At 39.5% G+C, this 13,765-nt stretch overlaps 1 protein-coding gene across 1 annotated transcript in view; it reads right to left on the bottom strand.

Moving 5' to 3' along the window:
* Positions 1-9,937: 9,937 nt before the first annotated feature.
* The window catches only part of DTWD2 (DTW domain containing 2), a 766,281-nt gene continuing 762,453 nt past the window's right edge, over positions 9,938-13,765 (bottom strand). Inside the window, exon 7 of the transcript XR_014161118.1 lies at positions 9,938-10,152. The gene's annotated coding sequence lies outside the window, so the exon portion shown is untranslated. The remainder of the gene's footprint in view (positions 10,153-13,765) is intronic.

Raw genomic sequence — 13,765 nt, 5'->3', positions numbered from 1 at the left:
TTGAAGCTTAGTATGCAGCCTTCAATTTTTCTTCATTTTGGCTAACCAGAAAAATATCAACCCTTGAAAATTCTGGCACCATAAATAGAGCAAGCATGCATTCAATTTAAAATATCTAATTAAGGATGTTTTTCTATGTGTGGAATTGCTAGTGAGTGGTGACATCATAAACTTGAACCAGATGACGCATTTTTGTCCTTTCCTTAAAAAATGACAATACTGGCTTTCAATAGTAAATTAAATTTTGAATGTGCCTAATTAGAGATCTAATCTGTCCTCAAATATGCAGAGCTATGACACTTTCCAGATTTCAGGAAGAGTTAACAGAAAAAGTTTATTATATTCCAGAATTACAAGTTTCCTCTTACAAGCATCAATTTACATTTTAAGTACTGAGGAAATGTATATTATTTCATCTCATTATCTATTCCTTCTTATTTATTTAGGGTAATATTTAGTTGTGGTGTCCCTCTTGTGCAATGGGCTTCCCACTCACACAAAGGGAACTTTCCCTTCCATGGTAGTTCCCCTATGACCCCCACAGGATGAGAATAAGGTAAAGTCATGTTTCATCTACTGTCACAATGTTGAATCTCATCCTTAGCTATAAAACAGAAAGTTATGTTGGTAGCTACAGTCTTGCTTTCTCATGATTATCAGCACACTCGTTATGATTTCAAATGATGACAAATTTTGCATGATAAGTTTTGTTTGCTCAATCTTAACTTGTTTTTCTTTTTCTAAATGGTGTGTTTTAGGGTCAACTGCTTTCCAGTTTTGTTTTTATAAATATAAACCTAAATTATTTAACATAACTAGCCTTAAAATGCTATACAGAAATAATTACAGTAAAATAGTTTAATTATGTTTACCTATGCTTTAAGTAACTCATTAAGGATATTGACAAGTTGGAACGTGTGCAGAGGAGGGCAACCAAGATTATCAAGGCTCTGGAAACCAGGACTTATGAGGAGCGGTTGAAAGAGCTGGGTACATTTAGCCTGGAAAAGAGAAGACTGACAGGAGATAATAGCCATCTTCAAGTATCTCAAGGGCTGTTGTATAGAAGGCAGAACAAGCTTATTTTCTCCTGCTTTGCAAGGTAGGTTTCAAACCAATGGATTCAAGCTACAAGAGAGGAAATTCCAACTAAACATCAGGAAGAACTTTCTGGCAGCAAGAGCTGTTTCACAGTGTGATGGACTCCCTCAGGAGGTTGTGGTCCCTCCTTCATTTGAAGTTTATAAACAAAGGTTGGATGGCCATCTGTCATGGTTGCTTTAGCTGATATTCCTACATTGCAGGTTGTTGAACTAGAGGAGGAGTTTGGATTTGATATCCCGCTTTATCACTACCCGAAGGAGTCTCAAAGCGGCTAACAATCTCCTTTCCCTTCTTCCCCCACAACAAACACTCTGTGAGGTGAGTGGGGCTGTGAGACTTCAGAGAAGTGTGACTAGCTCAAGGTCTCCCAGCAGCTGCTTGTGGAGGAGCGGGGAAGCGAACCCGGTTTCCCAGATTACGAGACTACCGCTCTTAACCACTACACCAGAGGACCCTTGGTCTATACAATTCATTTCAATTCTATTTGAAATGCATGTTTACTTGGACATCTTTTAAAGTTCAGTAGGCCTTACTCATAGGTAAGTAGACACAAAGGATTGCAGCTTAACCCAGCTTTGTGCAACATTTCCCCCCAAGCTGACTAGACAAATGTAGTAACATAATAATAACCATTATCACCCAACAAGCACGAAAATCACACTCTGGGTGGATCATTGTGAGTTTTCTGCCAGACATTTTTTGTTTGTATATATTATGTACATTACTCTTCATTCTTCCATTAATTTTCAGACATCAAGTTTTTTAGCAGGGTACCTCCATCACTATCTGCCTGTCTGCATGCAAATGCTGTAGGACTGATGTACTTTAAATTCACATTAAATAGAGATTATTGTGCATTATGGAGCTGATGCAGACAAGCCCTAAATCACTGTTTTTATCTCTTGTCCCCTCTCTGATAGTTCAAGGATTCAAATTCAAGCCTTGGTTTTCCATAAGATCAATACTTGTGCTACTAGGGCAATGGTATGTGAAGCCACTACACAGCCTATTTAAACTCTAATTAGTTACAATCTTAGCCTCATTAAATAAAAATCCTATGGTCTGATCAGCTTACACTTGAAAGTCATGTTAATAATGGTTCATGAATGCTGATGAGTGCTTGGGAATTAATTTTGGACACACCTAATGTGCTACATAATCAACACATACATCCCTTGGGCATGCTAGGCCTAATGGGAATATATTTTATTTCCCTTTCTCCTTTTGTTGCTGTGCTCAAAGAGGACAGTTTATTACTATTCTGCAAGCCTGTCATTCTTCAAATGGAACCATATCAATGGAATACATTACTAAAAATGTGTTATGTGTTTTTTCTTAGTATCTTTTAAAGCGATTTTATACCCGCTTTTAATATATGTTAATTGAGTAGGTGAGCTTGCCTTTAACCACACAGTGTCGAGTTCAGACACACCAGAAATAAACCTCATCATGCCTTCTTTTCAGGTTATCTTGAGGGATGAATATGTTTCAAAGTGCAGAATGCAAAAAGGTTCCACACCTGTAAAATTATTTTGGTGTAATCCAAAGGGCTATGTGAGGACCTTCTTTGAACCTGCCTTCTAAAGTAGCTCTCCACAGTTTCCAAAAAGCCTCTTTTAAAAGTGATGGAACTGTGTGAGGTGATCTGATGCAGTTAGTGCAGCTGTAATCAAAAGAGGAAGTTGCTGAAAATAGAGATGGATGGATGTCTGTTTCGAGAGTGTGTCAATTTGGTATCCTATTTCCACATTAATCTGCATTTTAAAACAAATACACCAGAAAAATCTTTGATTTAAATACCTATTTTAGCACAGTCACACATTTTCTCTCGACGTGTGCATTTCTAAGTGTATTTAACCTAAAATATATGCATTTAAATGAATTTTTGGCATGCTTGGCTTTTAAGCCAAGGACAGTATCACAAAATACGGAGAAATGCAAAATCTCTAATTACACTCCAAACTATTTATTAGTTTGGAATGTGTGGATTAGGACAGTACTTTTTAACTGAAGAAAATGCTTCTCTCTTTGTAGCTGAAAAGTTAGCATGTGGTGGACAGTTCTTGGCCAAGCAAGAATCTTTGGACATCAGCCAGTTATTGAATGGATTCACATAAATCTTTGTACTCACCTCATGGTGGATATTCATGCAGGATGCAATCTTATTCAGCAGATGTTTGGTAATTTCCCAGTGTGCTTCTGGAAAGCCTAATGTTCAAATTCCCTGACCATGGTGGGGCAGACCTTGTTAGTTCATCCACAAGGATATGAGCAGATTCCTCTGTGGCGTGCCTGAGAGACATCACTTTAAAATGGGGAAAAATCCTAAGGGGTATTGTACACAACCATGCTTATATTTGCACAAGGTGTTGCTGCTCATTTTGTTGCAGGGCCTCTTCTTTATAAATCATGCCTCTCAGTTCGAAAAAGTGTCATATGTTGTCTCTCAAATTTGTCTTTCTGGTGCAGAGATGTTGCATTTTACAAGCACTTTTTCGAACACTTGCCCCTTGCTGGGTATACAGTGGTACCTCGGGTTAAGTACTTAATTCATTCCGGACGTCTGTTCTTAACCTGAAACTGTTCTTAACCTGAAGCACCACTTTAACTAATGGGGCCTCCTCCTGCTGCCGTGCCTCCGGAGCATGATTTCTGTTCTCTTATTTTTTTTTTTAAATGAATTTTTATTAAGATTTTAAAGGTTACAGAAAAATAAATAAAAAGAAAACAATCGAAGAAAAAACAGAAAAAACAGTACATATATAAAAAAAGAAAAAACATCATCAAAAAACAGAAAAAAGAAGTAAAAAACAAGTCAAACCTTTAACTCACTTACTTACATTCACTTATTTCCTTGACTTCCTCACGCCTCCCATTTTTGTATTCTAATTCAATTAGATATTCCAGCAAATCCTTCCAGCTTTGTTTTTATCCTAATAATTTATCTTAACATACTATAATTCCCCTCTTTGTATTCTAATTCATATAGATATTTCAGCAAATCCTTCATCTTATTTTTATCCTTATATCTTATCTTAATATACTATAATTTTCCATTCTTTCTTTCACCAAATAACCATCTACTTTTACTTTATTTAATCTTATTTCTCATTAAAACTTATATATCTGTACTTATTCTTAAGACGTTTCCCCTAGGGTCAAAAAAGATTCCATTCCATGATTTTCCCATCTCTCATTAAAAGAAAAGAAAAAACAAATTATATTATATACACTTTAAATTCCCAATTTTCTTCCACCAGATCCCCTCCCCGGTTTCGGCCCCTAGCAATAGTTCCATCAATCTCGGGAAACCATCAACCCGGAGATCTTAAGTCCGAGGCTCTTAAGTCTCTTTCATGTCCCCTCTGCCGGTCTTTTTGATAATCTTTGGTGTTGAAAACCAGATCTCGGGGAAGCTCCAACCCAACAGTAACCATATTCCTTCCTGCCAAACTTCCATAGTTAAAAATAGGGCCTATAGGATATTCCAAATCTTGTTTCACACTCCTTTCAAATCCAAAGCCCCCCGAAGCTCCAACCTCCACCTGGCTCAGATTTGTATCCCAAAGGTCATTTGATCTCCACATAGGGTGATCTCTCCATCTTTCATTTTCCAGACCAATCCAGGCTTCCATCTCCAAAAATTTGCTTCTCCTAGTTGCCATCATGTAAAGCCTCAAATTGTAGTCCACCATTTGCCTCTGTAGGGTTACGGCTCCCCCTTTCATCACTTTAATCACAACATGATTCTCCTTCTCAAATTTTTCAATTTGTTCAGTTGGAAGAGGTTCCTGTGCCGAGTTCTTGTCAACTTCTTTACTAATACCCACTTTTGTTCCCAAGATTACAACATTAATAGCCATAACATTTATCTGGTCTTGCAGCTTTCCCAAGAGATAAAATGTCCTGTTCAGTTCACACTCGATTTCCTTCCCGACCGCCATCCTTAAACAGTCCAAGGTCAAAAACTAGTTTCTCCAGGCTTTTATCTTTAAAAGCAATTTCCCAGCTGCTTCCTTACGACAGTATCCCAAAGCTCCCTCTAGAGGGATTCAAGTTCCTTTTCACTCCTTCCAGCACAGACCCAAAGGTCCCATACGTTAAATTGTAACAGTTCCTTCCTTCTTTTTAAACGTAAGGTTGCAACAAAAACGGACAGTAGAAACAAAGTCCTTCTTTTGTATCTTGACAGCTAACTTGACAGCTGTCAAATTTATCTATTCACCATCAGCGGGCTCTCACAGACCACTCCCGGGTTTAGGGAAGTGGCACTTCAATTCCCGAATTTTAACCTTCTCCTGCAGGCTCCCCTGCTTCCAAAAAGAATATTGATGGTAGTTTCAATCAGTGGAATTTAAATCCTTTACATAAGACTCTCCACGACCTTAGTTAACAGGTTCTTTGCTTCAGTTTATTTACAGAAAGGGGAGGCGGACTTCCTGTTTAGACCTTCCCCGATTGGTGCCAATTTAAAAATACTTTAAAAATCCAATTTCCATTCTACTCACAGGTTGTTGTTTGAAATCCAATTGTCCACAAGAAAAAGTCAGCGCTCTCCAGCAACGGCTACGCGGCTTCACTCCATAAAAATAGCGGTCGATTCAAAACACCGCGCCGCTCACCCCACGTCACTTCGGAACCCCCGAAAAGGGGTTTCCCTGTGGGTAGGGGGGCGCTCCTGGTGTCAGCCGAATCCCACGTTCCCAGGCTTCATCTGCCTGGGATTTCTAAAGGGTCTCCACCTTCGCCGTGGCGGCACGACCCGAATTCCACAGAGTGGGTTCCTCTCAGTCAGAGGAACGCCACCATTGCTGATGGCGCTAACCCGGAAGTCCTCCATGATTTCTGTTCTCATCCTGAAGCAAAGTTCTTAACCCGAGGTACTATTTCTGGGTTAGCAGAGTCTGTAACCTGAAGCGTATGTAACCTGAAGCGTATGTAACCCGAGTTACCACTGTATTGCTGTTCTTTCTCCCAGCTGCTGCATCCACTGCTATTGTGAGGACTGTATAAAAGATAGTTGCACAAGTATATCAGTCTCTATTGGCTTGCCCTTGTTCCTTCATTGGCAACGACACAGTTACTACTTCTTTCATGCCATCAGTGGTTTTGAGCCAAAGTCACCAACATGCATACATCTGAACACATTCCAGTTCTCCTGCTACATCTCCACATCCCCTCAAGTAATTGTTCCATTCATGGGAATTTCCTTTTGTTCCCCATTGGTATCCCTCCCATGTTGCGTAAAGTGCTGGCTGTCTCTCAGTGTAGACAAGGAACCAACTGGATCTTGACTCTGTGGAATGCTGTCAAAGTGCCAATAGAAGTGCCCAGGGTGGATTTTGAAGAAACACTTGGTATGGCTCATACTTGTAAAAGTACCATTCATACTTGTTGTCAGGGACTGTGCTGAGGAGGGCTGCACTGAGGAAGAATGGTGGGAGCCACCCCCTCCCCCCTGATCCTGAATCTTCCCAGGAGCAGGAGGACAGTATAGATTTGGAACAGTGGTTTGCAGAGGGACATAGCTCAGAAGGCAGAAGCTGGGAAATACTGGAGGGGGAACAGCTAGGAGAAGAAACACTGGAAGAAAGAGAGTTGGCAGATTCACAGTCATTGGGCAGCATTCCTCCACCACCCTCCCCAAGGTCAAGAAGAGCTCAGAAAGTCTCAGAACAGGAAGCACAGAAGGTACAAACTCAGATTACAATATGTAGGAGTGATGTAGATTAGTAGGGATGGAGGGGGTGTGAGCCTTAACTGGGAGCACTGGCACTTCTAGAGAGACGTGTTCTGTTGTCTCTCACTGTGATTATTAAAGAATATAACTGGTAAGACGTTCCTTTTTTAAAATCTTCTTCTTTACTGCCACGGGGGAGGAAGCTGATTCCACAAACCCTGACACTTGTGTACCTGTGGGATATTTTGGACAAGACAGTGCAAGACTGTCCCATATTTTCAGGATGCTTTAGGAAATGAAAACACCTTTGGAAAAAGAGCAGGGAATAATGGTTCCCTTGCCAGTGTATTTTGTTGCACACCATCTCAATCTCCAAGTGGTGCAGGTTTCCAGGGGTCCCAGGAGCTTACCCAGGGTTCATGCTTCCTTTTGGAAATGAAGCACAGTAGAGACTGTGGTGTCTTTATGATGTATGACTTATTTAGGCATATATACAACCTGAGCGTGTGATGGAGGGGTTCACAGCATCAGCCCCTCCAAAGGGTCTTGCTTCTCTCATAGCCACAGCCTTGGATTCAAGCAGAACCCTCTTTCTTCTGTTCTCTTAATGGCCCATCACCTTTTCTTTGTTTCTCTTCATGAGCCATCTCCCAGGTGATCACCTCATGATAGAAGCTAGTAAAGGTAAAGGGACCCCTGACCATTAGGTCCAGTCATGACCGACTCTGGGGTTGTGGCGCTCATCTTGCTTTATTGGCCGAGGGAACTGGCGTACAGCTTCCAGGTCATGTGGCCAGCATGACTAAGCCGCTTCTGGCGAACCAGAGTAGCGCACGGAAACGACTTTTACCTTCCCGCTGGAGCGGTACCTTTTTATCTACTTGCACTTTGACATGCTTTCGAACTGCTAGGTTGGCAGGAGCAGGGACTGAGCAACAGGAGCTCACCCCGTCACAGGGATTCGAACTGCTGACCTTCTGATCGGCAAGTCCTAGGCTCTGTAGTTTAACCCACAGCGCCACCCGCGTCCCCCATGAGGAAGCTAGCCTGGTTTATTATTTTTTTTAACATTTTCTAGGATTATAGGGATTAGAAGTCTGGCACCCACAAGCTCATAACAATATGTTCTAGATTCGCTTACAAGTCAACAAGTAACTTCCTGCCTTGTTTAAAGTACAACGTTGGCTTCCCTATACTGCAACCTCATTATTCACCAAAATCAAAAAATCTGAAGAAATAAAGTTGTCTGGTGTTTAATAGATTTGGGAACAAGGAAAAAATTCTAATGATTTATAGCTTTTAAAGTAAGAATGTTAATGCTCTCAATAAGCTGAACATGATGGATAGGTATATCTAAAAATATAATGTATGATATTTCTTCAAATTAGTATCTCATCTGTAATTATTTTTTTGTTAAGTTTACAGAAAATGTGGGGGTTTTTTTGAGTAGTGGTTCCCAATCTCCGCACCTTCCATGAACCACTTGAAAATTGCTTTAATGATTTTTCTACTTCTTGTAGCTATTGTAATGAGCCATACTATGTGCTGTATAATTTTTAATTGTAGACTTGGGGAACTCCTGCTCTAGAAATTGGGAGGGGGGAGTGAATGATGCCTTAGACTTCTCACTGAAATAGGTTTTTTTAAATGCCTACAGGAAGGAGATGGTGCTCTTTATATTAAGGACTGCAAATGCATTGAAATTGGGACCTGCGGCAACAAATGTTGTTGTGGATCATCACCTCTACCAGTAGTGTTCCTGTTGAGAGTTCCAGCCAGCCTTCTTCTCTTCTAGGATACTAAAAATAGTAAGAAGCTGGAGACTATTGGAGAAGGCAGGCAACAGTATTTTCTTTGAAGCCATTTCTAATGTTATGATGGACTGAGGTGTTAGTTGGAAAGGAGATAAGGATTGTGGGGATTAAAGTTAGAGCAGTTGGAAGGTTTAAAGGGAGTTGGTGGTTCCCTCATGGTTCACCTTGGACTCCTGCTTGGATTTCCTCATCATCATGGCAGAAAGTCCAAGGGATTAGTAGGGAGTGGGGTGGTAATGAGGTATAGGGTGGGGGGTTGGCAAGGTGCGTGGGGTGGCTTGGTGAGGGGGATAGGCAGGATTGATGAGCAAAGTGAGAAGAGGTGCAGCCCCTAGTAGAAAAATGTATTTCTTAAACTAAGTCAGACCATTGGTCTACCAGAAATCTGCAGAGATGCAGAAAACCAGGGAGTGAAACCAAAGAACTAGAGAAATGCAAATCACGAGTGGAATGATGAGATCAGAATCAATGCTTAAATAGCAAATCAAATGTTTGAGTGATTTCTTAGGTTTGGGGCTTGCGTTAGGGGGTATTTATATAAAGCTTGGAACAAACTGAGAGTGGCGACCTTGAAACACAATGAAGGTTTATCCTTGTCTGTATGAACAAGACATTAAAGGTAAAAAGTATAAGACGTAGGAGAAAAGTAACAGTGAAGTAATTGTCAGCCATCTGAATTGTCAGAGAAGTAATTGTCAGCCATCAGAAGGACATGGTTACATTATTTTCCCCTTTGATGTATACATTTTATAATGATAAGTTTCCCATGTGAAATGAACTTTTCATTATATTGTTGGTAGTTTCCTTTTCATCTTGGTATTAAGTGACTGCACTCAAGCCAAGCAATTTAGCAAAACAGTTTTAATTTCTGCATAATTTGCATGCTGGCTTGACAAAAAAAATCTACTGTACTGAAAATGCAAATTTCAGCCTGAAAATATAAACTAAAGCAAAAGCAAAAACTTTTTCCTCTATAGTTGTGCCTCACTACCTTCTCAGAGTAAGAGAAGGTAATATCTCTATCTCTATCTCTATCTATATCTCTATCTATATCATTTATATCTGTATCTGTATCTGTATCTACCGTATTTTTCACCCTATAGGACACACTTTTTCCCCTCCAAAAATGAAGGGGAAATGTGTGTGCGTCCTATGGGGTGAATGCAGGCTTTCGCTGAAGCCTGGAGAGCGAGAGGGGTCGGTGCGCACTGACCCCTCTCGCTCTCCAGGCTTCACGGACCTCTCCGCAAGCAGTGGGAGCGCTCCCGCTGCTTGCGGAGAGTTGCCTGCATGCTGAAGCCTGCCCTTGCTGAGCTCAGCGCGTCCAGGCTTTGCGGACCTCTCAGCAAGCAGTGGGAGCCAGCGCTGGGCTCCCACGGCTTGCAGAGAGCTGCCTGTTTGGGGGCTGGGGTCGGGGGAAGCTCGGGCCTCCCCCGCCCCAGCCCCGCGCCTGTGGGGGAAATAATTTTTTCCCCTTTATTTCCCCCCCAAAAAACTAGGTGCGCCTTATGGGACGGTGCGTCCTATAGGGCGAAAAATGCGGTATATCTATATCTATATCTATATCTATATCTATATCTATATCTATATCTATATCTATATCTATATCTATATCTATATCTATATCTATATCTATATCTATATCTATCTATGTCATCTATATCTATATCTGGAGTTTGGTGTTTGTCATTTGATGGAACTATTTATACACAGCACCATCAGAACCAAATGTAGAAAGTACAAACTTATGTAAAGAAAGGAACATCTACAGTTCTCGCTGTTCCAGAAGAAATTACATTCAACCTTTCTGAAGAAAATCAATGGCACACTCACACTCAGTAAGGACCGTTTTACCACTGAATCAATTTAAAGCTTGTTGCAGTATTATCTAGAATACATTAGCCTTTTTGTCTGAATCAGAGGTCACAAATCCCTTTTCAACCGGAGAGTTCTACTGCCATAAAATGTCAGACAAAGTGACTAATTGAAGCTTCAATAAAAGTGTGGGAAGGGCTCTCTGTTGTTGGAATTGTAGCCAAAAAAGAGTTTGTTATGTAAAAAAAGACTAATAAAATAACATGTACGTCATTGAAGAACAGTGTGGAAGAAAATTGGTTTTTGATAAAAACATGGTTCTGTTATGTTTTAGGTGATGTGGAACAAATATGAAAAAAAATCTATAAATGGAAGACCTTTTACAAATCTTAATATGGTACATGATATTGTCCATTCAAAAACACCATAAGGGATTATCTATTTTTGTCAATATGCTACTCTAAAGTACTATTTTTTCACTAAAGTGAGATACAAAGAAGACCCGAGGTGTATGGAGGAACTGAAATATAGCATTTCTTTATTTCTCTAACTACATGGCCGTGTAAATGAATTTTATAGATTCACCTTGTTCTGTATCTATGCATTTTAAAATTTTCCACTCTGTTTCTGAGTCATTCTGTGCTCTTGCTACTTCAATCTCTCATTAGGGTTTCAAGATGGGGAATTTTTAAATGTCTATATCGTTCTCTCCTTTTGGCCAAAGTGGATGAAATTTGCAGCCATGTAAGCCCCTTCAGAATGGATTATGCCCGCCAAATTGCAAACAGTTTGTCCAGGGGCTTTTTGTGGGGGAATTAAACCCTTATGGGAAGGAGGATGGTGGTTTGTCTCTTGTTTTTTTCTTACCTTAAAATAATTATGAGGTGGTTGAGTAGTATGTATTATAAGTTGCACAGTTTAAAATGTTTGCAGCTTCACAATGATCATTCCTTTCCATTGCTTATCTGTAGCTTCTGAAAGGCTAGACAATGTGAGGCTGTGCAAACTGTTGCCTGCAGACTTCTAAGGAGCTCTGAATGTTATTGTTAAAACAGAACAATGTAGATTTAAGAAAATAAAACTTGAACGAAGCTTTGACCTTTTTATAAAGTTCCTCCAATGCTGTATTTTAACAGCACCAAATATCTATAGCTCTTCAGTGTTCTGCAGACAACAGTTTAGACAGCCTCACCTCTTATAAAGCCCATAGACCTAGAGAAACAGGGAAGTACAGAAATGAGAGTAACAGAGGACCAAAAAGCTTTGTGAGGGCCCAATTCTGGCATTGAGGGGGTTGCTGGCATGGTGCTTCTATTTGGGAGAGGGGGTGAGGCTTTCCAAACAACCTTGATTCATATTGTTATTTGACCTCACAGAGCTGATGCACAACTCTAGTATCAATCATTAGTCAGATTCAGAGTAAACCCATTGAAATGAATGGATATGACTCACATTTATTTCACTGAGTCTATTCTGAGCAGAACAAAGTTGAATCCAGCCCATTATGTCTCTTGTCATCTGTAATAAAGCTTTCATTGGAACACCATCCTTCTGAATCCTGCATTGTTCGATTGTAGAGAATGTTTTGTACTAATGCTTCTTGAGCCATTGGCATTAAGCATGAAGCTCAATACTCCTTAAACGGTGAGCTTTCTGATTGTATTATTAAATTTTGCCGGATAATGGAGGAGCCTAGTGATTTGACTCCCATGCAGAATCAGAATCCTAAGATGCGAGTAAAGGACCAATATTTGGAAGCTATATTATGCCAAATACAGCACATTGGAACGTATCATTGGATCTCTGAGTTAAGTGCATCCTAGCAGAAGCTGACATCCCCTATCTTCTCATCAGAAAAGCCACCAGTCTCTGATTTTAAGGGACCAGAACAGTCTTCCATGGACAAGGAGCTTAAACTCCTTGACTAAGTGGTCTGCACTTCCCTAATCACTGGTGCTACTATTCCTGTTGAATTGATCTAGTAGAGGTTAGCTGAAACAGAAGGTAACTTGAGGTATGGGGAGATGAACTTAGAAGGCAGAAGTTAACAAAGAGGAAAAATGTGGTCACAGGGTGAAACTTGAAGGTCAGTGATTTTTTAAAAAGCCCATAATGCATTTGTTGTGATTTCAAGCGGAAGACAGTCATAGAATTATTGCAGTAGTTCAAGCCTTCAGCCACATTTAATGAAAGTTACATTTCTCTGATAGGATTCAGGCTACAGCTGGTATTTTTTTAATACACTGAAATTCAACCAGACCCATGTTATAATGACCCAAACCACCAGCCCAAGGGTCCCGGTGAAATCATGGCAGTCATATATAGCTTAATAAGAGCATTGGAAAAGTAGTAAACTTAATGAGCCAGTAAAGCAAATGTTTATAGTATCGAAAGACTCTCTAATTAAACTCCATTCTTGAAATACACCATATAGTCCTCACCTGTCTTTGGTGGAATATTTTAGCACTTTAGTTCTTTATAAAATATATATGAATTTAGTTTTGGCTGTGGCCAGTGCTTGGAAAGTTAATTTTAAAACTAAATTAGCTCTTCATTTATGAATAAGGAGGCATATGGACACATGGTGCCTCTACCTCATGCTAAAGAATAGGTTACATGGTTACATAGGTTACATAGGTTACATAGGTTACATTGCTGTTTTATTTTATCATATTTTATTCATATATATATATATATATATATATATATATATATATATGCAGGTTTACGAAAGCAAATATATATATATATATATATATATATTCATATGGTGTGCACATGATAAGAAAGCAATGAAATTAAAAATATTAATTTTTGTTTGATCTACCTCATATAATTACCAAATTGGTAATTGCTGTGGTATTTTCTTTTCCTAATATGTCAAAATGTTTGTTAAACCACAACAATATTTTTCTGTACTTGTGTTTCAGGTCTGCATTGATGTTGTCTAATGCTTTTCTTATTCTGTTTATCATTTCCTTCTGTATTTTTTCCCTTTTTCTTAGATTTTCCTCCTGGGGAGGAAATAGTTCTAGTTCAAGAAGAACTAGAAAAAGAAGGCAACACAATTCCAATTAAATTCACAATTTATTCATATGGTCCTGAACATTTTTATTTCCAGCTTTCAGAATTTTGCAAGTGGTTTTGAGGTTTTCATGTGCACTTTCATGTATACTTACGATATATACTTAAGAAAAATAAGAAAACATTGAAGTACACACATGCAGCATAATGTGAACAATTTTCTCCCACCCAACAATTGTGAATTTTACACTTAAACTGCTGCAGCCCTATTCAGTTTAGTAAAAATAGTAAAGGCAATGGCCACAATCAAACACAGAATTAAGTGAGA

This window comes from Podarcis erhardii, assembly GCF_964252035.2.
Source record: "Podarcis erhardii genome assembly, chromosome: 11".
In the NCBI taxonomy this organism is placed as follows: Eukaryota; Metazoa; Chordata; class Lepidosauria; order Squamata; family Lacertidae; genus Podarcis; species Podarcis erhardii.
This window is presented reverse-complemented; position numbering and strand designations above follow the sequence as displayed.